The sequence below is a fragment of the Giraffa tippelskirchi genome, chromosome 1, assembly GCF_054371585.1.
Source record: "Giraffa tippelskirchi isolate mGirTip1 chromosome 1, T2T-mGirTip1v1.2.pri, whole genome shotgun sequence".
NCBI lineage: Eukaryota > Metazoa > Chordata > Mammalia > Artiodactyla > Giraffidae > Giraffa > Giraffa tippelskirchi.
In genome coordinates, this window is record NC_137275.1 from 47,525,003 (window position 1) to 47,541,426 (window position 16,424).

The following is a 16,424-nucleotide window of genomic DNA, read 5'->3' on the forward strand; positions in this document are numbered from 1 at the left end:
AATTTAATTTATTTTATTGTCCCCTTTCACTTTCAGGGCTCCTAGCTTGGAAAACCGGAGAAGGCAATGGCACCCCACTCCAGTACTCTTGCCTGGAAAATCCCATGGACGGAGGAGCCTGGTAGGCTACAGTCCATGGGGTCGCACAGAGTCGGACATGACTGAGCGACTTCACTTTTCCTTTTCCTTTCATGCATTGGAGAAGGAAATGGCAACCCACTCCAGTGTTCTTGCCTGGAGAATCCTAGGGATGGGGGAGCCTGGTGGGCTGCCGTCTATGGGGTCGCACAGAGTCAGACACGACGGAAGCGACTTAGCAGCAGCAGCTTGGAAAACATATGGTTACCATAATTAATAACCTGGCATGCTTAGGAGAGGTCAGATACACTGCAAGACTTGTGGCTCATTCTCTGATTACAGGTACTTTCAAATTTCCCTCACAGCCAGGTGGGATTAAGATGTAACCGAAAGAAAGAGCCAGAGAGTTCGCCAAAAGATCGCTGTGACAAAGAAGGAAAAGATTCCCACTGGAAAGACCATGCATTATGTTGAGGAACAGGAACACCTATCCCAATGCTGTTTCCTTTACTATGGAGGGACACATACAAGAACAACACCCTTAATGGTTCTCTATCTTTGGACTTCTTCCTGTATAGCTTGCGGCAATTAGCTATCTGATTGGTCAGTTCTGAAAGAGGAAGTCGGGATGTGACCCGCCCCTTCCTTTCCTTTTAAGGAGGAGCAATCACTAGTAGGTGCCCGCCTCACTCGGCACCCCGACTCCCAGGCGGTGAAGTTGAGAAGCGGGGAATTTGCTTCTGCGCCATCTTCCATTGGATACTGTCTGGGAAGTGGTTGGTAAGTCTAATTCTGGAGTTCAGTATCTGTAAGCCTGAGATTATAAGCCACACTTAGTTAAGTACCTTCTCTAGCAGTTGTAAGGAAATATTTTGGTTTTTCTGCAACTTTTTTTTTTTCCCTTCATTTCTCTCAAGGGAAGAGAGAGACGGTACTTACCGGACCCTTCTCACATCCAGACATCTAGAATATAGAGTAGGAGTAAAGAGAAAACGAATAAGAGAAATTCTGTGTTTTAGAATGTTTATGGAGTAACACTTGGGGCGCATGCTTATGCCATGGTTGCTGCTGCTGCTGCTAAGTCGCTTCAGTCGTGTCCGACTCTGTGCGACCCCATAGACGGCAGCCCACCAGGCTCCCCCGTCCCTGGGATTCTCTAGGCAAGAACACTGGAGTGGGTTGCCATTTCCTTCTCCAGTGCATGAAAGTGAAAAGTGAGAGTGAAGTCGCTCAGTGGTGTCCGACTCTTGGCGACCCCATGGACTGCAGCCTACCAGGCTCCTCCGTCCATGGGATTTTTCAGGCAAGAGTACTGGAGTGAGGTGCCATTGCCTTCTCCGAGGGTTGGAGTTATTGGACGGTGTTGGACTAGGCACCGGAGAAGGCAATGGCAACCCACTTCAATACTTTTGCCTGGAGAATCCCATGGACGGAGGAGCCTGGTGGGCTGCAGTCCATGGGGTCGCGAAGAGTCGGACACAACTGATTCAGCTTCACTTTCACTTTTCACTTCCCTACATTGGAGAAGGAAATGGCAACCCACTCCAGTGTTCTTGCCTGGAGAATCCCAGGGACGGCAGAGCCTGGTGGGCTGCCGTCTATGGGGTCGCACGGAGTTGGACACGATTGAAGCGACTTAGCAGCAGTAGCAGCAGGAGTAGGCACTGACCACATGTTTTCAGCTGGAGGGAGCTGTGACCACATATTTTCAGTGGTAAGGGGCTGTTCCAGCTTACGGAAATTTTGTTTACAGGAGAGTGGCTGTTTTTATATAAGCAGATGCTAATTTCTGTAGCGGGCAAGTCTGCATACTTTGGGGTGTAAGCAAAGGTAGGCAAGCTTTCAGGGGCTGAGCAAGAAACTCTGAGCAGTACCACTGAGATATCCTTATTAGATGCGTCCTAGCCAAATAGTTGCTGCTGCTTGACCTTAAATTCTGCGTATTTGATTATTTCTAAGTAGCCTTGTCAGAGACAAGGGTTTGATTATAGAGAGTCTTTTCGTGTACCAGCCTTTTTTAGGTCGCAAAGTGTTTCTACTGTAATCAGCAGTATCTGCAGGATGTATTTAGTGCTAGGCTTAGGTTGTGGCAGAGAAAATATGCTGAAATTCTGGTTATTTTTTATATTGTTTTGAGTCCCCTTCAGAGTCAAGAGAGGAAACGGACAAATCTAGGAGTCATGTGACTTGTTCCTATGTTTAACAGTTGCTCCTATCTCTTCAGGGAGATACAATAGAACTTAGTGACTAAACCACCACCACTTATCTCTTGATCTCAAGTGGCCCTAAATTTGGTAATTTCATACAGTCTGACCATGACTTTTCACTGCTGAGATTCAAATTGTGACTCCACCAATAGGAGGTTGATGGATATCAAAAGAAAAAAAGGGAACCCTTATTGTAAAGAGTATCTTGTTGTTGTTTAGTCCCTCAGTCATGTCCAACTCTTTTATGACAGGCTCCTCTGTCTGTGGGATTTCCCAAGCAAGGATACTGGAGTGGGTTCTCATTTCCTTCTCCAGAGGATCTTCCTGATGCAGGGATCGAACTTCGGTATCCTGCATTGTGGGCAGATTCTTTACCGCTGAGACACCAGAGAAGTCAATAAAGAGCATGTAACTTGCTAAATTCAGAAGGAGAAATAACTCAATAAAACTATTGCAAAAATAGTGTCTAAGAAAACAAGTCAAATAGGCTTGTGCTTGGGATTCTCTGGTTCTAATAATTGCATTTGTTTAGTTTGAGGTATTCAAGTAATTTAAAATTTGTGCTTCAGGTTAATATAGAACAATGGAAACAAATGAACAATGGAAACAAAAGAAAAACTGGAGGAGAATAAAACTTATCTTAGAAGAAAACTTGAGAAATTATGGAGTGAATTGACAAAAGTGACATAGAAAATAACACTTTGAAGTTCCAGTAGACATCTATAAGAGAGAAATAGAGAGTCAAGGGGATGTAAATGCTGTTCAACAGAGTATAGGAAAAGGGAGAGGTGTTTAGTTGTTACTAGATTGAAATAGGTCCCCAGTCCCAAATTAATCAAAAAGAGAAAGAGGCAGGGTCTCAAATGGAATGTCTCCTTCAAAGAGAGTCAAGAAACAATTGAGGTAAGAAAATGATGTGAAGTACATTAGAACAGAATCTTAAACAGTGAGAAAAGTAGGAAGATCTGTAGAATATACAGAGTATCATTAGGTGATTTTCAGGAACTATAGTCTTTGTAGGTTTACAGAGAGATATACTTAGTTTCTGCCTTAAAGAAATATGCCCACGAATTAGGACTCAAGACAAGGCTCAGCAAGATAAAGCATATTGCAAGGAGCAAGGCAAGAACATGAGTTAAATTTAAGCTTGCATGGGCTTGATATTAGTCTGATGGGAGGAAAGTCTTTTTTTGTGGCATTATCCATCTCAGAGAAGTGGGGGATAAGAAATTTTTTTAAACAGTAGATACTTTTAGTAAACTCAGAATGTAGTGATTTCATCATTGATAGTTGAAATGATTCTGAAATTTAAGAAATGGAGGAAGAAATTAGAAAAAAAAAGACAAACCCTGATGTCTAGAAAAGTTAAAAAGGAAGGCAAGTATTCATTTCCAGCGAACAGCAATAATCCTTTATATTTTGGAGAAGAGACCAAATTAATAAGCAGGTTAAGCAGTTAGAAACTCAACTTTTGAAACAGATTAAATGGTTAACAACGGCAACTTTCTGAAAGGTATAGGAAAATACAAAGTAGAGGCATATTTTATTGCTGTAGAAAAATGTGTAGCAGAAAGAAAAATGCTATTCAAGGCCTGTACATCTCAGTGATGAAAGACACTGCCCGCAGGAGCATATGGAAGGACTATTAGTTCTCAGTGGGCCCCTAGGCTCTCAGGCTTCAGAAGCATCAATTGCAGCTTCACTTCAGGAATCAACTGTTGAGAGTGATTTTTCAGCCAAAATAAATAAGATAAAAAGGAAACCCTCTCTGAGATACAGGTTTCACCAGCTAAGCCATTCCGTGGCAAGAGGCAGTGGAAAGAGCCAATGTCACATAGGATTGAAAATATCTGCTTTCTGGAGATAGCAGAGCTTATTTCGTGAGATAGAGCTTCCACTTCCAGTAGTAACAGTGTCAAAAACTGAGAGTTAAAGGAGAGAACAGAAATGAAGAGGTTTTAAAAATATGTTGCAGAGGGAAAAATTTTACTTCAAATAAAATCTGGTGATCTTGATTGCAGAATTTTAAACTTTTCTGGAAGTCAGGAATGTCTCAAATGTCAGTCCAAGAGAGGCAATGGTATGCTAAATGCATTTTTGTGCCTGGATTGATGAGTCTATAGTGTCATAATTAACATACTAATAGTTTTCTGGAATCCGTACTGCTCACACAGACTTACAAGCATCCAGATGAAGCCGAAACCAAGAATATTTCCAGGTATACTTCTTCCTTTTCGTGCATACTCAGTCGCTCAGTCCTATTCAACTCTTTGTGACCCTATGGGCTGTAGCTTGCTAGGCTCCTCTGTCCAGGGGATTCTCCAGGCAAGAATACTGGAGCGGGTTGCCATTTCCTATGCCGGGATCTTCCCAACTCAGGGATTGAACCTTCATCTCTTGTGTCTCCTGCTTTGGCAGATGGATTCTTTACCACTTGTGCCACCAATTCTGATTTTTTAGAACACAGTGTTCTAGGGGGATATCTAGTCTAGAATCTGGGAGTGTCTTATATTTAAATTTTAGTGCTGTGGGGCCAGTTTTAAGTTTATATGTTAATTTACTATTGTTTTTGAACCATACATTCCAAACTCAAAAACTTGTAATTCAAAAACTAAAAAAATACACATTGATGAATCTAATTTCTGTTATATTCCTTGCAAGTTGTTCTTATTGATATTTACTTGCTTAACATGGGCTTCCCAGGTGCTTCAGCAGCAGAGAATTTGCCTGCCAAGCAGGAGACCCTAATTTGATCCCTGTGTAGAGAAGATGCCCTGGAGAAGGAAATGGCAACCCAATCCAGTATTCTTGCCTGGGAAATTCCTTGGACAGAGGAGCCTGGCAGGCTACAGTCCAGGGAGTCGCAAAGAGACACAACTTAGAGACTAAACTGAAGCAGCAGTTGTTTAACACACATTACTATAATTGTTAGTAAATGCCCAATATTGTCCTTTGTACTTTGCAGTTGTTAATTCATTATTTTTGTGCATCAATCCCATCAAGTAAGAATTCCTACAATTCCCATTTTATAAATCATCTGAAAGAGTTTAATTAATTTGTAAGTGCGAAAGACAGACCCAGGCAGTTTGGTTTGAGTCAGACTATGTGGAAAATTCTTTTTTTTAATTTTTTAATTTTTTTGTGCAAAAGAGTTTATTAAAGTATAAAAGGGATAGAGAAAGCTTCTGACATAGACATCAGAAGGGAGCAGAAAGAGTACCCCCTTACTGGTGTTAGCAGTGGAGTTATATACTCTCCAATGAATCAAAAGAATGTCTGGAGGTTGTAAAGACCTTACCAGACCTACTCCCATAATTTACATTTTAAGATAACAGGATTAGCCAGAAGGTTTAATCCAGAGACTGTCCTCAGGCAGGATACATTATTGTTATATAATCCTAAGGAAAGGAGAGAGAGGAGAAAAAAATATTTGTCTTTTCTTCCTCCTTGAGAATTCCAGACCCCTCTCTCTTTGGGGACCCCTAGACTTCCTGTCAACCTGCCTAGGAAATGACTCTCTCATTTCCCCCTTTTCTTTTAGGAGAATTATGTTGCTGAGGGAAAGGGGCGTCGTTTTCATTCCATAACTACTTCTGCTGTTTAGGGGTGTGGTCCCTAAATTGTTGAGGCAACATATTCTCCTAACCCTCATATTGAGGGTCTCTGATCCAGAGCCCCTAAGTAATAGTTGGAGGAGGCTGTGGCACTCGTAGGAGCTTGGACAACCATTTGTAACTTGAAAGGTTTTAGACGGTCAGAAAACCCCATTATACAGTTACAGACGTAAGGCAAAAGTCATTAAACCAAGTTAAAGTCAAAATGAAAAGTCACATTATGTCCATAGTTACATTAGTCCATCTTTTTTTTTTTTTTTTTTTACATTAGTCCATCTTAAGTTTGTTAGATGTCATCAGTTTAAGAAGAGGCATCACATATGATTGTTGTCGAAGGTATTTGCAGACTTGGAGGAAGTTTTTTCCTTGAAGTGGAGATATCCACCACGGGAAGCCTTCCACTGATGACGAGGGGAATGCTCCACAGACCCAGCAATTAGACTGATTGTGGAATGCAGTGTACAGTGTAGGAGTGAGCCCAGGACAGGAAGGCATTGTCTTGAGGATCAAACGGCAGAATCAGGACTTTGGATTCAGCAGAAGTAGGCTCAATAGATTATCACAGAATCAGGACTTTGGATTCAGCAGAAGTAGGCTCACATAGATTATCAGGCCCATCTTGTCCTGAAGAATCCTGGACGAGCCCCCAAGATGAAAGGTTATTGCTGAATTACGAAAAGATGCCGGGATTCTTGGCCTCCAGAGGAGAAGAATTGAATCCGGGGCCAGAGACTTGATTGCTCAGAGATTTTGTGCGATAGAGTTTATTAAAGTATAAAAGGGATAGAGAAAGCTTCTGACATAGACATCAGAAGGGGGCAGAAAGAGTAGTGTTAGCTGAAAATTCTTCAAGAGATGGGAATACCAGACCATCTTACGTGCCTCCTGAGAAACCTGTATGCAGGTCAAGAAGCAACAGTTAGAAATGGACATGGAACAACAGACTGGTTCCAAATTGGGAAAGGAATGCATCAAGGCTGTATACTGTCACCCTGCTTATTTAACTTATATGTAGAGGACATCATGTGAAATGCTGGGCTGTATGAAGCACAGGCTGGAATCAAGATTGCTGAGAGAAATATCAATAATCTCAGATATGCAGATGACAACACCCTTACGGCAGAAAGTGACGAGTAACTACAGAGACTGTTGGTGAAAGAGACGAGTGAAAAACTGGCTTAAAACTCAACTATAAAAGCTACGATCATGGCATCCAGTCCCATCACTTCATGGCAGATAGATGGGCAAACAATGGAAACAGTGAGAGACTTTTTTTTCTTGGGCTCCAAAATCACTGCAGATGGTGACTGCAGCCATGAAATTAAAAGATGCTTGCTCCTTGGAAGAAAAGCTATAACCAACCTAAACAGCATACTGAAAGGCAGAGACGTTACTTTGCCAACAAAGGTTGTGTCTAGTCAAGGCTGTGGTTTTTCCAGTAGTCATGTATGGATGTAGAATTGGACTATAAAGAAAGCTGAGCACCGAAGAATCGATGCTTTTGAACTGTGGTGTTGGAGAAGACTCCTGAGAGTCCCTTGGACTGCAAGGAGATCAAAGCAGTCAATCCTAAAGGAAATCAATCCTGAATATTCATTGGAAAGACTGATGCTGAAGCTGAAGCTCCAGTACTTTGCCTACCTGATGCAAAGAGCTGATTCATAGAAAAGACCCTGATGCTGGGAAAGATTGAAGGCAGAAGGAGAAGGGGATGACAGAGGATGAGATGGTTGGATGGCATCACTGACTCGATGGACATGAGTTTGAGCAAGCTCTGGAAGATGGTGAAGGACAGGGAAGTCTGGTGTGCTGCAGTTCCTGGGGTTGCAAAGAGTTAGACACAACTGAGTGACTGAACAACAACAAGTTAGCTGAATTCTTTATTAGGTCCTGTGTTATGTATGCTTCCTGTGTCATTTTTTAAATGCAAATGCATGCATATATGAATACATATTTTTAATTTTGACTTTTCTCTACAAATGAAATCAAATTTTATACACTGTTCTACACCTTGTTTTTTCCCTTAATTGCTCATTCTAGAAATACTTCCATATCAATAGGTAGAGAGCTTCTTTCTCATGGTATAAAATATTAATACAGCTGTAACATCAATATTTGCTATGTGAATGTATCATAGTTTATTTAAATATTCCCCTGTTGATAGACACTTGAGTGATTTCCCTTCTTTTGCAATTAAAAATAGTAGTGTGGTAATAAGTTTATATACTTGTCATTTTTGGCAAGTTTTCTGCAGTATAAATTCTGAGACTTGATTTTTTGGATCAAAAGTTAAATGCATATATAACATTGTTTGGTGATGGTGGTTTAGTCGCTAAGTTGTGTCTGACTTTTGCGACCCCGTGGACTGTAGCCTGCCAGGCTCCTCTGTCCATGGGATTCTCCAGGCAAGAGCATTGGAGTGGGTTGCCATCTCCTTCCCCAGGGAATCTTCCTAACCCAGAAATCAAACCCGGGTCTCGCACATTGCAGGCAGATTCCCCACCGACTGAGCTACGAATAAATGATTTCAAATATTACCAAAGACCATATATCTAATCAGTTACAGGTTCCATTATTCATCAAATATATGTTAAATTTAGCTACCAAATTCATCCAAATCTTACGTATGGAATTTTATTCAGAAACTAATGCTCTCCATTTCAAGAGACTGATATTGTCAACACTGAAGCACTTAATATCCAATTCTTCACATGAATCTTTTTGTCTGATAGACCACTGTTGAACTTTTCTCATGAAGTCTGAGCAATAAAATTATATTTCATAGATGTTCTTACAGTATTTTCAAGTAGATAGCATTGTTTACATATTGCCAAATCTCATAAGTCTTTTACATTTTGCATTCTGCTTATATGCTTCACAATAGCCTCATTAACAGTATTATGAAATGCTGAGATTTTTGACAATCTGATAAGTGAAAAATGTTACTTCAGTGTTGTTTTAATTGCATTCATTATCTAATAATAGGACACAAATGAGTTTGATATCTTTCCATTTATTTAAGGGGCACTTGAATTTTTCTGTGAACTGGCTCTCGGGTTTTGTCCTTTTTCTAGGGAACCCTTAGGGTTTTATTTCTGTTTGCTATCCAGCTGCTCTTTTTATATGAAGAAGATATTACTTTTGTCTCTGATTTGAGTTTCACATGTTTTTTCCCATGTCAGTCATTTGTCTTTTGACCTTACTTATTTTTTTAATGTAGTAAAATATATCACTATTTTCTTTTATGAGTTTTGAATTATATTTAGAAATGTATTTCTCCAAGTTTATAAAGAAATTTGTTTTCTTTAGTACTTTCATGGTTGCCTTTTTTCCTTTATACATTAAATCTTTGATTCTTTTTGACTTTGTCAGTGGTCATGAAGTAAGATACAGATTCAACTTTATTTTTTTTCAGATGACTACTTTTTGGACTCTTTAAGATGTATGTACTAAAAACATGTCTTTTTGCCTGTCTTTGACATGATACAATTTATGAATCCTTGAAGAAACTATACCCATTTCAGACACTGAGAATACCTCTGACTGAGAAAAAGTAGAAGAAATTCATCAACATGAGTTTTAGATTTTCTACTAACAATTTGATTTTAGTATTTTCAAACTGCAGCTCAAAAAGGCCTGAGAATTTGACCATAAACATTAAATTTCTTTGAACTTTAACATTTCTTGTATTTAAACTTTCAAGGTGATCTAATTTTTGGACTTTAATTTATCCTTTGGAATTTAATAATTTAAAGAGATTATTTTCAAGTTTGGAATATGTCTATAATGTCAGAATTTTATTCTTAGAATTTAAGCCTTTTGATATAATTATAGGACTGCTGATGAAAATGGTGAATATGCTGGTCAAAATTTGGGATAAGAAATGGAATTGGGATTAAATTTTCAGCTTTAGATTTAGAATGACTACAGATTTACTTCAGTTAATGAGGTTTTTGACCTGTTTTGAAGGATTCTGGGCTTGAAAATCTAAACTGGCAACAGTGGCTCTAGAAAGATACCCAAAGTCATAGTTGGAGTGGGTGACTCAGTGGTGGGAGCAGTAATGTCTTGTTAGGGTACTCATTCCTTTCTCTAGAGGAAAGCCACTCCTTAAGCTGAGCTGAAGCCTAATGATTAAGCTTAGAGGTTTAGAAAGAACAGAATGCTGCAGAATATTGGTGTATGGGAGGGACCGTAGAATGCTTCCTGCCCACCTCTGATGTTTCCTTTTTGTGTAAGATCCATTGTCATAACATGTCTGACCTTTCAACCTAACTTCTACCCAAGTAGTTCAGGGAGTTATTTGATTGTTGAATTGAGAAGGAGAAATTAGGAACCCTTTATTTTCACTTGTTCCTGGAATTGAAGAGTCCTCAGGAAGCTGCTCTGCTCTCCTGTTTTACAAGGGTGGAAGAAGGACTGTCATCAATAACTTATTACTGAGACTAAAAGGGAAACAGCATAATTTTGGATTCAGTACTAGAAAACATATTAATAGATAAACTGCAGTTTCCACTATCTGCTTTAATCAGACCCAAAGGTAATATTTGGATCTTTCAATTAAGCCAATTCAGTAAGCCATTTTGTAATTCTTCAAAAACTGAGTAGGAATGCCAATTATTGACCTTCTTCACCTCCAACTCCATCAAGGTGAAAAGTCCATGATAAGGACAATGAGATGGTTGAACTGAAATTTCAGATGCTGGATTTTGCTTCATCATTGAACTGAGAATCAAGTCAGCAAGGACATCACCATTCAGTACACTCAATACATGCTCAGTAGCAATCTGTTTAATAGCTGTGTGAAGGGAATATGTGTGAATTATATCTCCATAAGATATGTATAGAAAAATGAGCAAGGGTCATCTGCATACCAGCCTTGATGACTTAATGTTGCATATAATTTTTCTGAAATGTGAAATAACAGAAAAGTCTAAATTTAAAAACCAAAATTGAGTTTTGTGTTCAGCTACATTCTCAGAAGCAGAAATAATAAGATGTAGAAATAAAGTAAGTTATATATTGTACACCTGTGTGTTTGGAACTGCCAAGACTGAAGTCACATCATGTTGAGTTTTGGGTTTTTAATATTCATCTTTATTAATTGTTCTGAATGAGCACTTGGATGTTTTTCATCAGTGACAGATTTTTGTAAATAATAAAAGCACTACCCCTACCCCTGACCTTAACATTTTTGACACAGTAAGAGCCAAGTTAGTTGTTTTAGTCAAGTCACCAAATTGTCCGTTAGGTGAAGAACATGAAAAGATGTTTTTTTCTCTACTTATTAAGATGTAAGGAAGTAGCTGTCTTCCTCCCCTCCTAAAGGAGTCTCCTTGGAAAACTTACTGGGCCTGACTCAACTAGAAAACACTAGTCTGTCAGTAAAATCTCTGCAGAAGTCAGATAGCCTTGTACAGCTCAGACATAGAGATAATGTCTCTTAAGTAGTAGGTCTCATTCCTCCTTGAAATGTAAATACCTAGGAGTAGTCCCCACAGTACTTTCATCTAGTACTTACATACCTGTCCTATGATGTAACCTTTGGCTTTGGAGAAGATAAGTGTTATTATCCTTCTGGATAAGGGCCGTTTAGTACCATCATTAGGGGAACAAATGGCTACAGATTTAATCCTATGATTTATGAAAATGTTTCTAGGAAAAATGAAAGAAGGTTCTCTAACTTTATAGTGAATTCATTTTCATGTTGTAGGAAGCTTGGACTTTTCATAGGAAAAATGAGAAATCCATGAATGTTTTATTTCGCCATACGTCCCTTACGTGATTTTTCTGTCATTTCTGCTGGATAAAGATGTTAATGCTGTACTTAGGGCATAACAAATGCTTCACAAATGATAGCTATTAGAATAATTATGCTTATTATTTTGAGATCTTAAAAATGCCTATATCTATGTTGCAGAAGGAATCATTAAAATGGAAATAACTTTTAAAGTCATTTATTTCAGTTATAAAATGAATTTATGGTTGAAATTTAGGTGGGATGGTATCTGTCATGAGCTTTGAAATCTGTAGAAAGGAATCAACATTTTCCTCATGGAAGACCGCTGTTTGGTTCACAGCTCACTTTCTCTCCTTGGTAAAAGAGTATCCCCACCCCCACAAACATACATATGTGTACAAATGTCACATACACACCTATACACACATGGGCATGCCTTCAAGTGCACTTAGGTTTTTGTTCTTTCTGCAGCTTAATCACAATGAATGTTATGCTTTCTAAGGCACTGAGACTTTATTCCCTACTGGTAGCTAAACCTAATAGTTGGGAGATGATCTCTTATTCACTTGCCTTTCTTAACTGATTTTTTAAACTCTACTTATAAGGATTCAAGTTCGTTTTATTCCCTGTGTAATACAATGACATACAATGTAATAGAAATAGGGTACTATAATGTCTGGCTAGAAAAACAAAGCTACTTCAGGTGAATAGGATAAAAACAAAGTTACTTCAGGTGAGGCAATATAGGATATTGTAAGGCTATAGTAGTTGAAAAAAGAGAAGGATAAATACACGTTGAAGTATTGATAATATTTATTGGAGGAGATGGTACGGGATTTGGGCCTTGCTTTTTATAAGTAAAAAAAGAAGAAAGCTTATCGAGTATGGATATTAATATGAATTAAAGCCATTTCTTGAACATATAATAACTTTTTCCTCCAGCTATAGAGAAATATAGCAATAAACAAGTGATGAACAGCCCCTTTTCCTTGATTTTACAGTATGGTAATTTTACAGTACACTGTGATTCATTGATTACTCCTATGATTAGGGAACAAAGGAGATATGCTGTCAGCAATGAACCTACCAGGTTAGACCACAAGAGTTTAGGACAGATGCTATGCATTATGTAGGATCAATAGAGATTTTAAACCAGAAAGTGAAAGAATGAAAAATGGTACTTTAGGAAATTTGGTCGTTGGTAAATTGAATGGAGAGAGATGTAAGTCAGGAAAACCAATTAGGGAAATAGTAGAATAATCTAAGCAATAAAGGACAATAAAGGATAATAACACCTAATTTAATTTTGACTTTTTCAGCAGAGAATTCAGAAGAATCAGTTCTTTTAGGTTTAATTTATGAATGGAAGAGGTAATTCAGAGCTTCAGGATTTGTAAAAAGGTATAGAAATTTGGAAGAGAAGTAGTTAAATTCATCTTGATATACATTTGGATATTGGTCAGTGCCTATATACAGGAGAAAAATCCCTATATAAATATTAATGTTTTAATATTAAAAATGTTATAAAAATTAAAATTATAAAATTTAATTTTATATTTTGGGGTGGCTTGCCTTGAACCCCATTACTTGAGAGTGGACAGTTAATAGGCTGGTTCCTAAATTAGTGTCTTCTAGTACTACTGGAGGTAAATAACTACTTTCTTAGCAAAAGTCCAAGTGGTATTTTTCTGCCTTAGCATTTTCTTGTTATAGAGAGAAAGAATGCCAACTGAACCAGGAGGGATACCATCTCCTTTTCTTTTTAAAGACCTGAAACAAGCATGGAGGTAGATGAAGGCAGGGGAGAAATGGGCTGGAAACTTAATTTTACAAAAAAGCTAGCATTTCTTAACAGGGCCCACAGCTTGAGTGACCTGTATTTCCAGACAGTTGCCCTGTCTTGACCTGTTTGTTTCTGGTTTGTCTGTGCCCCTGGGATGAGGCTAAGGACAAAGGACAGTTGGGAAGCCAGCCCTGGCCCACAAAATAAGCCTTCAATTGTCATTTTAATGGGTCTACCATTTCACCTTAATTTAATTTCCCTACCTCCAAGAATATATCTTGTTTTGTAAGTTCACAAGCTGACACATCATCCAGAGAGACTATTTATTTTTCCTATCTTCTTCTTCACACAAATGCTGAGATTATTCTAGCAACAGTAATCAAAATCTTCTGTCTTGGGGTTGCAAAGAAAATGCATTCAACTGTACTTGAAAGAGAAAATTGAAATTTGGCAACAGATGATAAAGCACATTCTCCTCTCTTTGAATTCTGTCTGCTCACATCAGCTGAACTGCATTAATAAAAGCAAAAAGGGCAAATATACAATATTCAGTTGCCCAAAATTATGCATTAGGTGTGTTGTGGTTTATTCCTATTACAGAACCTTGTGCTTTTAGTCCTTTCTTTGGTCAGTGCTAGCATGGTGCAAAATGAACCACGAAAATAGTCCCTAGAGGAAGGTTTTCCCACTAGCTTTAATAGCAGAGCTACTGTGAATTTTCTAGAAATATGATTAGATCTCAAATGTGATTGCCTTGCCTATCTGCTCACTGTAACCTTTTTACATTTACTGGTGTAATTATTTTAGGAAACAACCCTGTAAATTTATTAACATGCTTAATGCTAGCTTTAATTATTTATTGCATTTATTGGGTATGCAAGTCATGAAATTGCCACCGGGTACGTTTACCAATAGCACAACCACCACAATAATAAAAGGCATCAAAAATAAAAGTAGGTTGGTGCTGAGAGAGAGTTAAATAAATAAAGGGCGTACTGCAGATTTTTCTTTTCCCCCATCAGATAATCTCATGGGCATGATGATTGTGAAACTGTTGCAGGAAAGGGGGACCCCTTCCAGGGCCCCAAACTGGGGTCTTGTCTAACACTTGGAAATGAATTGTCTGAGGAGACACATGTGCTGACAAAGCAAGAGATTTTATTGGGAAGGGGCACCCGGGTAGAGAGCAGTAGGATAAGGGAGCTCAGGAGAACAGGTCTGCCTCGTAGCTCACAGTCTCGGGTTTTATGGTGATGGGATTCGTTTCTGGGTGGTCTTTGGCCAATCATTCTAATTCACAGTCTTTCCTGGTAGTGCACGCATCGCTCAGCCAAGATGGATGCTAGCGAGAGGGATTCTGGGAAGTGGACGGACACGCAGTGTCTTCTTTCGACCTTTCCTGAACTCTTCCCGTTGGTGGTGACTTACTAGTTCCATATTCCTTAACAGGATCTCCTGTCGTAAAACAGCTCATGCTAATGGTTACTATGGTGCTTGGCCAGGGTGGGCTGTTTCAACCTGTCATGTGAGTGTATGCTCCTCAGTTCTTGTCACGTCACAGCAAAGATTTGGAGTGATGGACATTAGAGACCTCGGCGGGTCACGGCTCTTGGGTCTTGGACAGACCGTTATAGCTATTAGACGAATCGGTGTTACAGCTCAGTGTTACAGCGCTCTATTTTATTTAGATGATAGCAGGAAAAACCATCCTTGAAGCATGAGAGCCTGCCAACCGTTGACCCAAAGACACGAAGAGAAGAACGCTCCAGTGCGCGGGAGAGGAAAAAAGGGAGAGAGAGCGCTTTGGCTCTGATTTTTACATGTTTTTTTCCTCCCCCTGAGCCTGCCCTATGTAAATTGGGCTTAGCCAGGAGTGCTGTTCTACCTGAAGTTCTCACTCCCGTCCTCAGACCTTCCTTTGACCTTCCTTTGTTCCATTTTCACGGGCTTTTCCCTTTCTTGTCTTTAGCCACCGCCATTCTGGACTCCTGTTTCCTATTCTAACTACCTAACAAATCAGTGTGCTTCCCCTAACAATACCATAGTCAAATTTATAGAAATGCATGGGTAAGGGCAAAATAAAAGTTGATACTCATGTACACTCAAAATAATTCTTTATTGCTAGCCCTGTAATAGGTGGGTGGCACAAGTCTAGGCAAAATTTTGAAGTAGGAATAGTTGAATTTTAGGTGCTTATAGATTCCTCTTTGTGTACTTACTAATAAATATTTCCTTCTCCAGAAGGCTCATTTATTTTCTCTCCCCTCCAAAATTATTTATTCTCAAGAGGAGATGAGATGCATTAACACTGGGGTTTAAATGATGAAGAGGGCTCTATGAGACCAAGCAGTCCTAGTTTCAAGTCCATTTTTTTATTATTTTCCATCTATGTGATTTTAATGAATAATGTCTACCTCAGGGAGATGAGGTGTTGGTACAGCTTGAGCTTGCAATTTATAGGACTCTTTTTTGAAAAATACAAAACTGTGTCTATACATTCAGGTAAGAAAGTGAATATTTATAATTACACTTTAAAAATGACAAATACAGCAAAATTCAGAAAAATAAATTTTACTGAGCATTCACCAAGCATATTTGTCCATAGAAATTTTTCTACGACAACAACAATAAGAATACCTTCCCAAAATAATGAGTGGTCTTGGGATACAGTGACCTATTCTGATTTTCTGAAGATGTAGGGACTACTTTGATTTTCTCTCCTCCTTATGAGTCATTTTTTTCTGATAATGGAAACTGATGTGGGGAAGATGGGTAAAGTTTGGGATGAGTCAGACACCATTGAGTAAGTCACCTCTTCAAGAGCACTAAGCTCTACCTTTCATATAAGCTGATGGCAAGTCCCCAAAGTAACTCCTGTGCAAGGACTGCATGTCTTTGCCTTACTTCCTGAATCATGGCCAAGCCAATAAACACAGCTTGTAAGATGTATCATAAAGTCCATAAAGGACTATAGAAATAAAGATAACATGACAGTGATTTCA

General features: G+C 38.9%; 1 protein-coding gene across 2 annotated transcripts in view; it reads left to right on the forward strand.

Moving 5' to 3' along the window:
* The first annotated feature begins 510 nt into the window (after positions 1-510).
* COX7B2 (cytochrome c oxidase subunit 7B2) overlaps positions 511-16,424 on the forward strand; it is a 139,047-nt gene continuing 123,133 nt past the window's right edge. For both annotated transcript variants that reach the window (XR_014061800.1, XM_081518467.1), the window contains exon 1: positions 511-858. The gene's annotated coding sequence lies outside the window, so the exon portion shown is untranslated. The remainder of the gene's footprint in view (positions 859-16,424) is intronic.